We start from the raw sequence: 12,751 nt of genomic DNA, 5'->3' as shown, positions 1-12,751 counted from the left end.
TGAACAATAATGCTGGAAACAATGGGGGTAATAACGGTAATAATGGAGGTGCCGTGGAAGATCAAGCTAATGGCCGTAGCTTGAGAGATTACATTCTCCCAACTCTTACGGGGGTTCAGTCATGCATTAGGCCACCGGCAGTGGATGCTAACAACTTCGAAATCAAGCCTGCCATACTACAAATGGTGCAGTCTTCAGTCCAGTTTGGTGGACTCCCTTCTGAAGACCCCAATCTGCATCTATCGAACTTCATGGAGTTATGTCAGACCTTCAAAGTTAATGGGGTTAGTGATGACGCCATCCGTTTGAGACTGTTTCCATTCTCACTGAGAGAGCGAGCCAAGAGTTGGTTGATCTCCTTGCCACCAAATTCTATAGCCACATGGAATGATTTGGCAACAAAATTCTTGTCAAAGTTTTTTCCTCCAGCCAAGTCTGCAAAGCTGAGAGGAGAAATCAACAACTTCTGTCAGCAAGATAATGAATCTCTCCATGAGGCTTGGGAGAGGTTTAAAGATCTAATCAGAAAATGCCCTCATCATGGCATAGAGAAGTGGATGCTGGTTCACAATTTCTACAACGGGTTGGTTGGTAACACTAGAACTCTGATAGATGCAGCAGCTGGTGGAGCTTTTATGAGAAAGAGTGCTAATGAGGCTTACGATCTATTGGAGGAGATGGCTCTAAATAATCAGCAGTGGCCAACTGAAAGAAGTCAAACTAAGAAAGTAGCTGGTGTGCTAGAGGTTGATGCCATCACAAAATTGACAGCTCAAGTTGAGGCCTTGACAAAGCTGATTGCAGGGCAAGCTAAACAAGCCCAAGTTATTTGTGAGATATGTGGAGGCAACCATCACTTTTCAGAGTGTCAGGCAGATGTGGATAATTTGCCAATGGATCAAGCAAAAGCCATTGGGAACTACTCCCAAAATAATAATTATGGGCACAACCAACAGGGGTTCTACCAGCAGAGAAATCAGCCCCAACAAAACCAACAACAAAGTCCTAGTGGCTCCAATATCCAAGCTGATTTATTGCTCCAATTCATGATGGAAACTAGAGCCTCTATTAAAACTCTAGAAACTCAAATGGAACAATTAGCTACTCAAGTGGCAAACCAAGCTCAAGGAAATTCAGCTAGCACTAGTGAGGCAAAAGGAAAAGAGCAATGTAAAGCAATTTCCTTGAGGAGTGGAAAGAATTATGATGGGCCTGATGTGGTACAACCATTCAATGAAGAAGTTAAAGATCAATCAGCACCAACTCCAACATCAATAGAAAAGAAAACTACTGATAGCCCTGCACCACCACAACAGTATCCACCAATCAGTATTGATCATCATGTGAAGATACCTTATCCTCAGAGACTTCGAAAGACCAATCTAGACAAGCAGTTTACAAAATTTCTAGAGGTTTTCAAAAGACTACACATCAACATTCCTTTTGTCAAGCCTTGGAACAAATGCCCCGTTATGTGAAGTTCATGAAGGAGATATTGTCTAAGAAGAGAAAAATGGAGGACTATGAAACAGTGGCATTAACTGAGGAGTGTAGCGCCATTTTGCAAAAGAAACTACCGCCCAAGCTTAAAGATCCGGGTAGTTTCAATATTCCATGCTCTATAGGGGGTTCAGTGGAAACTAAAGCTCTATGTGATCTGGGAGCAAGCATTAATCTAATGCCGTTGTCTGTCTTCAAAAGGCTAGGATTGGGAAAAGCAAAGCCCACAACAGTGACTCTACAACTAGCGGATCGTTCTCTAACTCATCCTCGTGGCATAATTGAAGATGTACTGGTGAAGGTTGGTAAGTTTATCTTCCCTGCTGATTTCTTAATTCTTGATATGGAGGAAGATTCAACTATTCCCATTATTTTGGGAAGACCATTCTTGGCCACGGGTCGAGCATTAATAGATGTTCAAAAGGGGGAGTTAAAGTTGCGAGTCCAAGATGAAGAGGTCAATTTTAATGTTTTTGCCCCAACTGACATTCCTACCTGTTGCAAGATTGAGGTGGTGAAGGGTTCTTTTGTTAAAACTGATAAGAAGAAAGCAAAGCCTAAAGAGCGACTTCGAACGATTCAGCGTCGTTGGAAAAGATTGATGTGTGGTAGTTCTGAAGGTGAGCTTACTCTTGTGCAAAACTCTGAAATCAACACTATTGGTGGTAAATTTTCTTCGTTTAGTGCGAGGGCTCTTTTGAATGCAAAGGGTGGACTTGATCCCTTCTGATGGGGCTCAGGTAAGTTTCTCTCACCCTGGTTTATTTTCATACATTGGGGACAATGTGCATTTTAGTTTGGGGGGGGAGACTTAAATTTTTCAGTTTATTTGTTTTAGTTTAGTTTGTTTTAGTTTTTTTTTTTAGTCTTGTGTGATAGCTAAATTGAAAGATTGATTGAATTGTTGTTATTCACTTGTGCAATGGATTAGAACATAACTGTGTGCTTGACTTGCAACTGTTTGAATTAAGATGGATGTGTGCTAGGAAGTGATTCATGTAGATTTAAAGCATTTGCTATTCTCACATATTACCTCTGTTCTATTTGGTTTGTGGAATGATTGATTGAACATGGAATAGAATTTGTATGACATACTCTCTTGAAGCGAAATCTTTGATTTTTTCTGTTTGGAAAGTGATTTAGGCAAGTTTTCTTTGGAACGATTGAGCCTTTCAAGCCTACCTAGAAATTTTTACCATAGTATACCCAAAGTTGAGCCTTAGCCTGTTTTAAAAATTTTTTTCACCACTTAACTGAGCTGAATTCGTTATCTTAAACTCTTTTCACCCTGAACATACCTTATTATGCCATGAGCCTTGAAGCAAGTTTGGGGGGGGATAAGTGCTGTAAGTGGAAAAATAAAGTGTAGGAATGAGAGATTGAGAAAAAAAAAAGAGAATAATATTGTGGGTTGTGCCTATGAAAAAAAAAGAAAGAAAAAATGTCTTCTTGAAGAGAAAAAAAGTCAAGAAAATTATGAGGTACACACATAAGAAAAATTGCAATCTCTTATTTCTGTTTTTGGGATATATGGAAAGAAAGCAAAAGAAATGTCTAGGCTTGCTTGGTTAAAAGTGCTTATGGTATAGTATAGCTTAAATGACTTCTCACCTACCCATGTACCTAAGCCATGCGATGTTAACCGAAAAAGACCTATTGATTCCAAATAGAAATTTGTCAACATTAGTGGAGAGAGGTATGCCGTTCAAACTTATTGATCATGTGTTAGTGGGATGTTGGAAAGTTAGAACAGTTGTGATATTGATGGAAATTGCGATGCTTTATGTTTGTATGAATTACTTACTTGTAAATTGCACATTCAACTTAGTTCTTAGAGTTGGCAAGTTGAAATTCTGGTTATTGATGGATTGAAGTTGTGCAGGTGGTGGTAACAATTAAATTGTTGGAAAGTTCAGCTATCATTGTCAGTTTTTTTTTTAGTTTAGTCTTAGTTTACTCGGGGACGAGTAAAGAGTCAGTTTGGGGGAGTTTGTTAGGCTATTTTTAGCCTATGTTTTGGATCCAATTTATGTGCATTTCTAGCTGTGTTGGGACGGAATTACGCTTGTTTTCTATGTTTTCAGGTTCTTTGGAATAAAAGAGGTCTCGGGTGCAGAAATTCATTAAAAGACATGCTGAGCCGAAGAAAACTCAATTTTTGAGTTTTTGTGCATATCTGGCCGCGGCTAAACACAACTTGGCCGCGGCTAGATCTTGAGAATTCAGAAGCATCAGTCGCCGCGGCGATGAAGAGGCTCGCCGCGGCGAGTTACGAGATACAGAGAGAGCCTAAATTTGGCAATTTCTCGCCGCGGCGAGAGGAAGCTTGGACGCGGCGAGATCCCGTACGGACCAGGGGCATTTTCGTCCATCGAACCCTAAATTTCAATTATAAATAGAAAACTGCGATTGAAAGTCAGAGAGAGCGATTTGGAACCCTAAAACACAGCTGAGAGCGGCAGGAAGAGCATAGAGATTCAAGTGAAGATCCAGAATTCATCCACCAACAGTTCTTTTCTTTATTCCTCTTTAATTTATTTATGTTGAATATTGTCATAGGAATGGTTATGGATTTGTTTCTGAACTAAATTTCCCATTTAGGAGGATGATGATTGTTGTTTAATGTTTTGCCTAGTTAATGTTTAATTACCATTCCTCCATTCTTGTTTGTGAAATTATCTTAATTTGTGTTTAATTTCATGTTTGAGATTGATCACCTTGTGCATGCTCTATGATCTCAATTCGAAATCTGAAAAGTGAGAATTGAGAATGCTAAAATTAAGATAATCGATGTTCTATGTGAAACGAAAGTATTCACATGACTTATGTGACGAGTAGATTATTACTTAATGCTGATTTCATGTTAGTTTAATTAAGGAATTAATTAGATAACATGTGATTTAGAATCTAGAAGATCTGAAAGGAGCTAGGTTATTTCATAATCTGTCATTCACTTCAAGAATAGGATAGTAATTAAGCATTAACGATTTGGGTAAACAACAACAGGATTCTCCTCCCTATTGTCTCATCTTGCTTAACTTTAAATTGTGTTATTAAGTTTTCTGAATTTCTTTCATATTTTACTGTTTTTAAATCATAATTGCTTTTGATTTACCGAATAGAATCATAAGTATAATTTAGTAGTACTTAATCCAATTCCCTGTGGGATCGACCTCACCTGTGTGAGATTTACTACTTGATTGCGTATACTTGCGTAGTGTTTAAAAATATAGCAACAACAGGGTAGGAGACCACGTTCACAAACTCAAATGTACTAGAAGTAACAAAACGAGTCCTGAGAAGCTCACTAAGGAGCACCCAGCGCTTAGGTTGATGTATAGCCTGGTGTGTTAGATTTTGCTTATCAGATTTTAATTCTGTCTTGAGCATCTGACTATTTTTTTCATAGTAGACGAGATCTACGACTTGTGATAAGTAAAATTCACACTTTGGTATTTCACCTTTTCGGCAAAGTGGAATATCGGCGAACTAGTCGTAAATTGAGAAGTTTTAAGTCTACTCAATTTCATGAAAAATGCAACATCTCTTATAGCTAGTGACTCGCTTCACCAAAACTAAAAGATTGACTAAGTAGTCAAAGTATTACTTGGCATAAAAATACAAGTCTGATACATTTTTCTACTCATACAATGTCTAGGTTCACATTAGAATGTCAATCTCGGCACTGGTTGCTGAACAACCTTTAGTTAAGTTATCATAACTCACTCAATATGAAACAATTAACACGATTCAACTTGTATTTGAAAGATATTTTTAAGATCTTTCAAGACATGTCTCACAATCATATCGTAATTCTAAAGATTTCAAGTTGAAAATTCGTCCCCAGTCAAGTGTAATTTTTATCTACAAAAAGCTTGAAAATGATCCAATGGGTGCGATTCGAGCTCTAAAAATTGACGATTATCATCTGAAGTCATTTAGCCATTAGATCATCCTCATTGTTCTAGATCAACCTAGAAATATTTTTCCCATTTTTGGTGTTATTTTATTAATATTTTAATGGACCTCCTTGCCTATAAAGGAGAGCTCTACTAGCTCACTTTTCAAATTGAGCTGAGTCCCTAAAAGGTCAGAGCATCTCTTCCTAGTTTTACTTTCTAGAAATCCAAGCTCTTGGCTTAGTTACTTTTTTTATAATTCTCGTGAGTAATTAAAACTCGAAGTAGACGTTGCTCCATTACCGCCACAACATGAGAAATGAATTACTATAAATTATGCATGATTTTTAGTACTTACTTAACTCATATCTCATCTTGCCACTCTAGCGAGCAAGTGTAGGTAATTTTTAGCGTCATTTTATATATGTGATTATGTTAATCAATTGTCATCAATTTTTTTATACAACAAACAAATTATTAAAAATAATTACGTTAGATTGATGTTTATATGATTTGTTAATTAAGTTTTCTAATAAAAATAAAAGAATATTTTCTAAATTAAACTAAATATATATGCACAATATATTGCTATTATATGTGTATACTTAGTAACCATTATTATTTTAGATAAGTGTTATGTTTGTTTCGATTTTAAAAAACATTTTTTTTAATAATATTTTAAATTACATTTTTTTAATAATATATATATACTTAGTTATATTTTATTAATTTTTTATTTTAATTATGCATATTGTTTAGTTATATAATTAGTGTTTTCTTAATGTTATTATTCAATAAAGAATATTATTTTTTTCAAAAAAATATTTAATTTAAATACTATTAATAAAAAGAAAATATAATAATATTCAAAATTTGTTGTTAATTATAATTTTAATTCAACCATAATCCTTTAGTTTTATAATAATTTTCAAATTTTTAATTCTTTTTAAATAATAATAAAAATATATATATATATATATATATATATATATTTTTTGTAATTGTAATAAGTAACGGCTTCACTAAAGTATTTCTAATTAAGAAACATAAATATTTTTTCTATTTTATTTTTTAAAAGGAAAATAATAATAGAAATAATTTTTTTAGATATGTGGATTTGATAAAAAAAAATAAGTGTAAATAGCGGCATAAGTACCCAAAGTTTTAAGTTTGTAAGTGGCATAAACCCAATGTTTATTTTTAGCGGCGTAAGTACCCATTGTTTATAAAACTGTAATTTTCCTCCAGTTTTATTAGTACAGACTCTATTTTGAATATATTAAAGGAACATTTGAAAGTAATTAATACTAGATGTTTATGTCTAGACCCAATGATCAAAAATCTGGATCTTATATGTGGCCTGTTTAAGAAAATAATAGAGCTTGTACTGACAAAATTAGAGAAAATTTACAGTTTTACAAACATTGGGTACTTATGCCGCTAAAAATAAACATTAGGATTATGCTACTTACAAACTTAAAACTTTGGGTACTTATGTCACTATTTACCCAAAAAAATAATAATAGAAAAAATACTTTTTTAGATGTATGTAATGAGTTTAAATTTGAATTGTAATATTAAAAAAAAAGTATTTTGTGTTATATAACTACATTTAATATAAGATAAAAATAAGAGAGATATGTGTAATGAGTTCAAATTTAAATTGTAAAATAAGAGAGATATGTATAGTGAGTTAAATTTCAATTGAAATATAATTTTTTTTTTTTTTGTGAAAAAAAAACATATTGTTTATAGCTACAATTAATATAACATAGAGACAAAAGATAAGAGACATATGTAATTTGAATTGTAATGTTTTAAAAAAGAATAATAATTTTAGTTATATATGCACATTTAATATAACAATGTTAATATTACAAGTAGTGTACATATATTTAGTTTTTATTTTAATTTTATAAATTTTTAGTTGTATAATTATTATTCTTTTTTTATGTGTGGATGTTATTCAATAAATAAAATTATATTTTATAAAAAAAATATTTAATTTACGTGTTATTTATAGAAAGAAAATATAAAAATATTCATAATTTATTATTAATTATAATTTTAGTTTAATTACGGTAATACTTTTAATTTTATAATACTTTTTATTGTTTTTGAAATATCATACACTTAATCTATTTTTTTTTTATAAATAATAATAATAAAAATATATTTTTTTGGTAAAAAATGATAATAGAAAGATATTTTTGTTTAAATTCGAATTGCAATGTAAAAAAACTTTATATTATATAGACACATTTAATATAAGACAAAAAATAATAGTGATATGTGTAGTGAATTTAAATTTGAATCGTAATATTTAAAAAAATCTACACTTTTATTATATAGCCACATTTAATATAATATAGATTTAATATAAGGAAATTCAATTTACAATCCACAAAATGATAAGTACACCAAATATTTTTTTTTTTAAAACAATAAATTTAGAATATTTTTTAGAAATCACTCTTACTATTTTTAAATTTTTTTCCCTCATATTATTCTGTGTAAATTTCAATACTTTAATTATATTTTCATAATTCTTTTTTAAATAATGTATATTTTTTTTTCTTCTAATAAAATTTTACGTAATTTTTATTTTAATTTTTTTGTTATAATATTTGAAATATAATTTATGTTTGTCTGATATGTATATTTTTAAGAATATAAAGAAAAAAATTAAAAAATAATATAATAAAAGTAGAGGAACAGAACACGCTCTTCGTTCCATGTTCTCTCTCCCTTCCATGGCGAAGAAGAAGAGGGTGGGTCGACGGCTGGTTGCTAGGGCAGAAGCAGAGAGATCAGAGGTTGATCTGGGGCCTGTGAGTAAAATTGATTCGATTGAGGGTAGCGAGAAGCAGCTGGTGCTTACCGAGACTGGTTTGACAGATGAGGATGAGGTTCACGAAGAGACTCATTCCAGATTTCTGTTTGAAGAAGAAGTTGGGCAGAGGAGGTTGAAATCATCAATCATCGACCTAGAACCATCGACAGAAATTTTTTGAAGGTAAAATACTCAACTCTAATGCTAAATTGTCGTTCACTGCACCTATAGTTAAGGAGTGTAGGAAAATGGCTCAGGTTGACTTGGAGGAGGTGAAATTATAGGAGAGTTGGAAGTCAGCTGTCATTTGTATGGTGCTTGGTGCTAATGTTCCTGCAGTGGTGTTCGAAGGCTTCCTTAGACGAATTTGGGGTCATTTGGGTATAGTGAAGATAGCTAGAATGACAAAGGGGCTTACCATGGTTAAATTCAATGATGAAGCAATGCAAGATGACGTTCTTGAAAATGGAATGATACAATTTGATAGGAAGCCTGTAATTGTAAGACCTCAGTCCTCAGATTTGAATATGGTTAGATTGGTGAAATCAGTTGCACTTTGGATTAGGCTCCACAATCTTGGTCTCCAATATTGGGGGAAAAAATATAAGGTGCTCTTATTAGTATAATAGGGAAGCCGATTATGGTTGACAAACACACCAAGGATCGAACAAGGGTGCAATTTGCTCGAGTTCTTGTTGAAATGGAAAGTATGGACAGCCCTGAACGTACATTCTGGTATGTTAATGAGTTTGGACAGTTGGTAGAGCAGGAAATAGATTATGAGTGGCTACCAGTTAAGTGCAAACATTGTGGAGGTTTTGGGCACATAATGGCTCAATGTAGGAAGTTGGAGAAGCCAAAAGAAGTTGTGAAAGAGAAGAAGATAAATGTTGATGGTGAAGATGTTTCTGCTGGTGTGTCTCCAGTAGGATAAAATGGAGAAGTAGGTCTGGAGTTAATTACTGGTGATACGATTGGGGATACTATTGACACTATTGTAGAACCAGTGAAGACTTCAGGAATGCACCAGTCTTCTCAACCTGTTTTGGGAGAATGGCAGGCACCTAAGACCCAAAACTTGAGGGGATCAGGATCAACTAAAAAAGTTAGTGATAATTTGGAGAAAGTGCTCAGGAATTCGTTTGATATTCTTATTGGAAAACAGGAGGAAGAAGCAGGGGAAGAGAGGCTGATTTTCACTTGTTGTTAATGAATTGTTGTAATATAAGTTGTTGGAACGTTAGGGGTTTGAATAAAAAGGAGAAACAAGAGAGTGTTACTGATATTTGGAGGATTAATAAAGTCGGTATTGGGGCTCTAGTGGAGACGAAGATTATAGGAGAAAACTTACAAAAAATGTTGATGAATAGCTTCTTTTGTTGGGATTATTATACTAGTAATGAGATTGAAGGATGTTTATTAGTGCTTTGGAGGAACAATTTTGTTCAAGTTAGAGTTATTGAGGAATCCAAACAGTAAGTTCATTGTCATATCAAAATGATAGGACAGAAAAAAGATGATTATGCTACCTTCATTTATGGAGCCAACACCATAGAGGGTAGAAGTGATCTTTGGACTGCCTTATCAATGATCAATGTAACTAAGGCTTGGATATTATCCTTGGTGATTTTAATGTTGTTTTTCATCATGATGATAGGCTCGGGGGGGATGCGATTAGTGCTTCTGAACTGGTTGATTCTACTAACTGGATAGCCCACTCTTCTGTTCGTCCTATGAAGCGCTCTAGTTCTTCATTCACCTAGTCCAACAAGCAGGAAGCCAAAATTTTTTAATGCATTGACCATGTTTTTCACAATGAGGAATGGGTTGATGATTTCCTGAATACCTCAGCCCATTTCTCATGGGAAACTTGTTCTAACTGCTGTTTGTGTGTTATTCACTCGGTTGTGACAAAAAAATTGGAAGCAAACCTTTTCGATATTACAACTTTTGGGCTGACCATTCGGAGTACAAAAAGATTGTTTTGGATAGCTGGAATAAACCTCTAAAAAGTTGTAGGTTGAATGGGATTTATGTCAAGACAATGAGACTCAAACATAAGCTTAAAGTTTTCAATAGACACTCTATTGGAAACATTGGTGAAGCTTATGAGAAAGCTAAGGAGGATTATAAAGACACTCAACTTATCAGCCAAGCTAATCCTAAGGACAAACACTTTATTCACAAGGAACATCAGGTTGCCAATCACTTTCTTATCCAGGAGAAAATGTATCTTAATTTTCTTCATCAAAGAAGTAAAGTTAAGTGGATTCAAAAAGGAGATAGCTATACGACTTACTTCCATGCCATCTTGAAGAAACGGAAAGAAGACAATAAGATTGTTTCATTTAATACTGACCAGGGAATCTTGAATGATTATTTTCCAGATGTGGTTCAACATTTCTTAGACCACTTCAAGGCTATCATGGGTAATGCTAAACATACTTCGATGGAGATTGATTAGGATTGCATAGACATGGGGTCCAAGCTTAATCTTGACCAACATGTTAGTCTTTTAAAACCTTTCTCGTTTAAAGAAGTAAGATTTGCGATGTTTAGCATCCCTAAAACTAAATCCCCAGGTCCTGATGGGTTTGGTTCGGGGTTTTTTTTAATTAGTATGGCCTGAGGTGGGAAAGGATATCCATGTTGCTATAGCTCATTTTTTTGCTACTAATAAGTTCCATGACGAGCTCCATGAAATGAGTCTTTCTCTTTTGGTAATATCCTTATAAGCTTAATGATAAATAATTAGAGTTTATATTTATATCATTGGTTAATCTAATAATAAGTGGGATAATGATTCTACTAATTTATTTCAGCATAAAATTTAAATTTTGCTATAAGTGAGTAAATAAGCGTAATTTGTTAATTATGGAGATTTATATAGCATGTGTGAATGTAATATGAGCTATATGTTGAATAAAATATTTTCAGGTTTGGGGACATTTAAGACTAGATAAGTGGATATATGAGTGTAATTTGTTAATTACAGAGATTTATTTGAAATACGTGAATAAAATATGAGTTATTTGTGAAATAATAATATTTCAGGTTTGACGACCTTGGAGACCCGATTGGAGGCCAAAAACTTCACAATAGTTTTAGTTAGAAATATTGATGAGATTATTAGGATAAGTTAATTTTAGAAATAGCAGAATATTTTAGGGTACTCAAAGTTAACTAAATACCCTAAAAATAGAAATTCTTTAGTGGTTCAAAAATAATTAAATAACTATTAATATTAAATTTTTTATTATTATTATTATTATATTATATTATTATTATTATTATTATATATAAAATGAAACTGATAAGTTTCATTCGTTTTATTTTATATATAAATATATTGTAAGTTTTACATATCAGTAAAAGTACGAACGAACGAACTCTCGTTCTCCTTCTTTCGACAAAACCTTCTTCCTTTCTATTCATTTTCTTTGATTTTCAACACGAAACTTAGCGATCTAAGCTCCAGTAGTAGCAGGATAGCAAATCCTTGAAGAGGGAAAGCTTAAGCTATGGTTTAATTTCGTTTTAAGTTTAAAAACAATTAGTTTTATATAAGGGTTTCATGAATTAGAATAGTTATAGAGATTCCGACTTCGTAGAATTGTTCTTTGGTACCTATGGGACTAGTATCGATGTTTACTTGTTGAATTATAGGTGATTTTAAGTTAGAAATCAAGTTTTGAACTTTTTAAAGCTTAGTTCGAACGTTAATGTCATTTTTCATTTAAGGGCTCGATTTTAATTTTTGTTATGCAAGGATGGTAATATTTATGGTATATATGTGTCCTTTGAAGTTTGGAGTGATTTGGATAAGTTTTGGTAGTGTTTCGGTGAGTGCAAAATTTGGGATTTTCAAGTTTCATAGTTTTTAGAAATTCCTAGGAGATCAAAAATTGTATTTTTTATAACTTTTGACTCGGGTGTCCGTTTTGGACGTTCTATATACCGTTTCGAAGCTTGCGATGAGCTCTATAATATGGTGTATATTTTAGAGCCAAAATATAAGTTTTATTTTAGTGTATTTATACCGCAGGGTTTGGTAGAAAACCCTAGATTGTTTTATGTGAATATTTAGCAGTGTTTGGGGATAAACACTTATTGGTTTACCGTTGCTGTGACATAGGGCCAAGATTATCGGGGATAGTTCTCCACTTAGATAGGCTGACATGTATGAACCTAGATTAAAGGTAAGAAAAGTATATTGTACTACATAGTACGTTGTATGTAATATAATTAGTATTGTTATGAATTAATTAATATTGAGATATAGTTAATCTTTTTATATAATGAATGATTGATTGGTTGAGTATCGATAATGTGATGATATTATGCATGTGATATATGGGCTCACCTGATTAGGTGATACAATTTTCTGGCGACATACTGGGCGTAAGTACAGACGTCAGTGATATATGATGAGTACCAAGCGTAGGTACGGGCTCACCTGATTAGGTGATGTGATTTTCTGACGACGTACTGGGTGTAAGTACGGGCATCAGTGATATAT

General features: G+C 33.1%; 1 non-coding gene across 1 annotated transcript; it reads right to left on the bottom strand.

The window, feature by feature from the left end:
* Nucleotides 1-440: 440 nt before the first annotated feature.
* LOC133029387 (small nucleolar RNA R71) lies at nucleotides 441-547 on the bottom strand. Its single transcript, XR_009683511.1, has one exon. It is a non-coding gene; the product is annotated as a small nucleolar RNA R71 (small nucleolar RNA).
* Between the last annotated feature and the right edge of the window lie 12,204 nt (nucleotides 548-12,751).

The sequence above is a fragment of the Cannabis sativa genome, chromosome 7, assembly GCF_029168945.1.
Source record: "Cannabis sativa cultivar Pink pepper isolate KNU-18-1 chromosome 7, ASM2916894v1, whole genome shotgun sequence".
Lineage (NCBI taxonomy): Eukaryota > Viridiplantae > Streptophyta > Magnoliopsida > Rosales > Cannabaceae > Cannabis > Cannabis sativa.
Note: the sequence above shows the minus strand (reverse complement) of the source record. Positions and strands in the feature narration are given on the sequence as shown.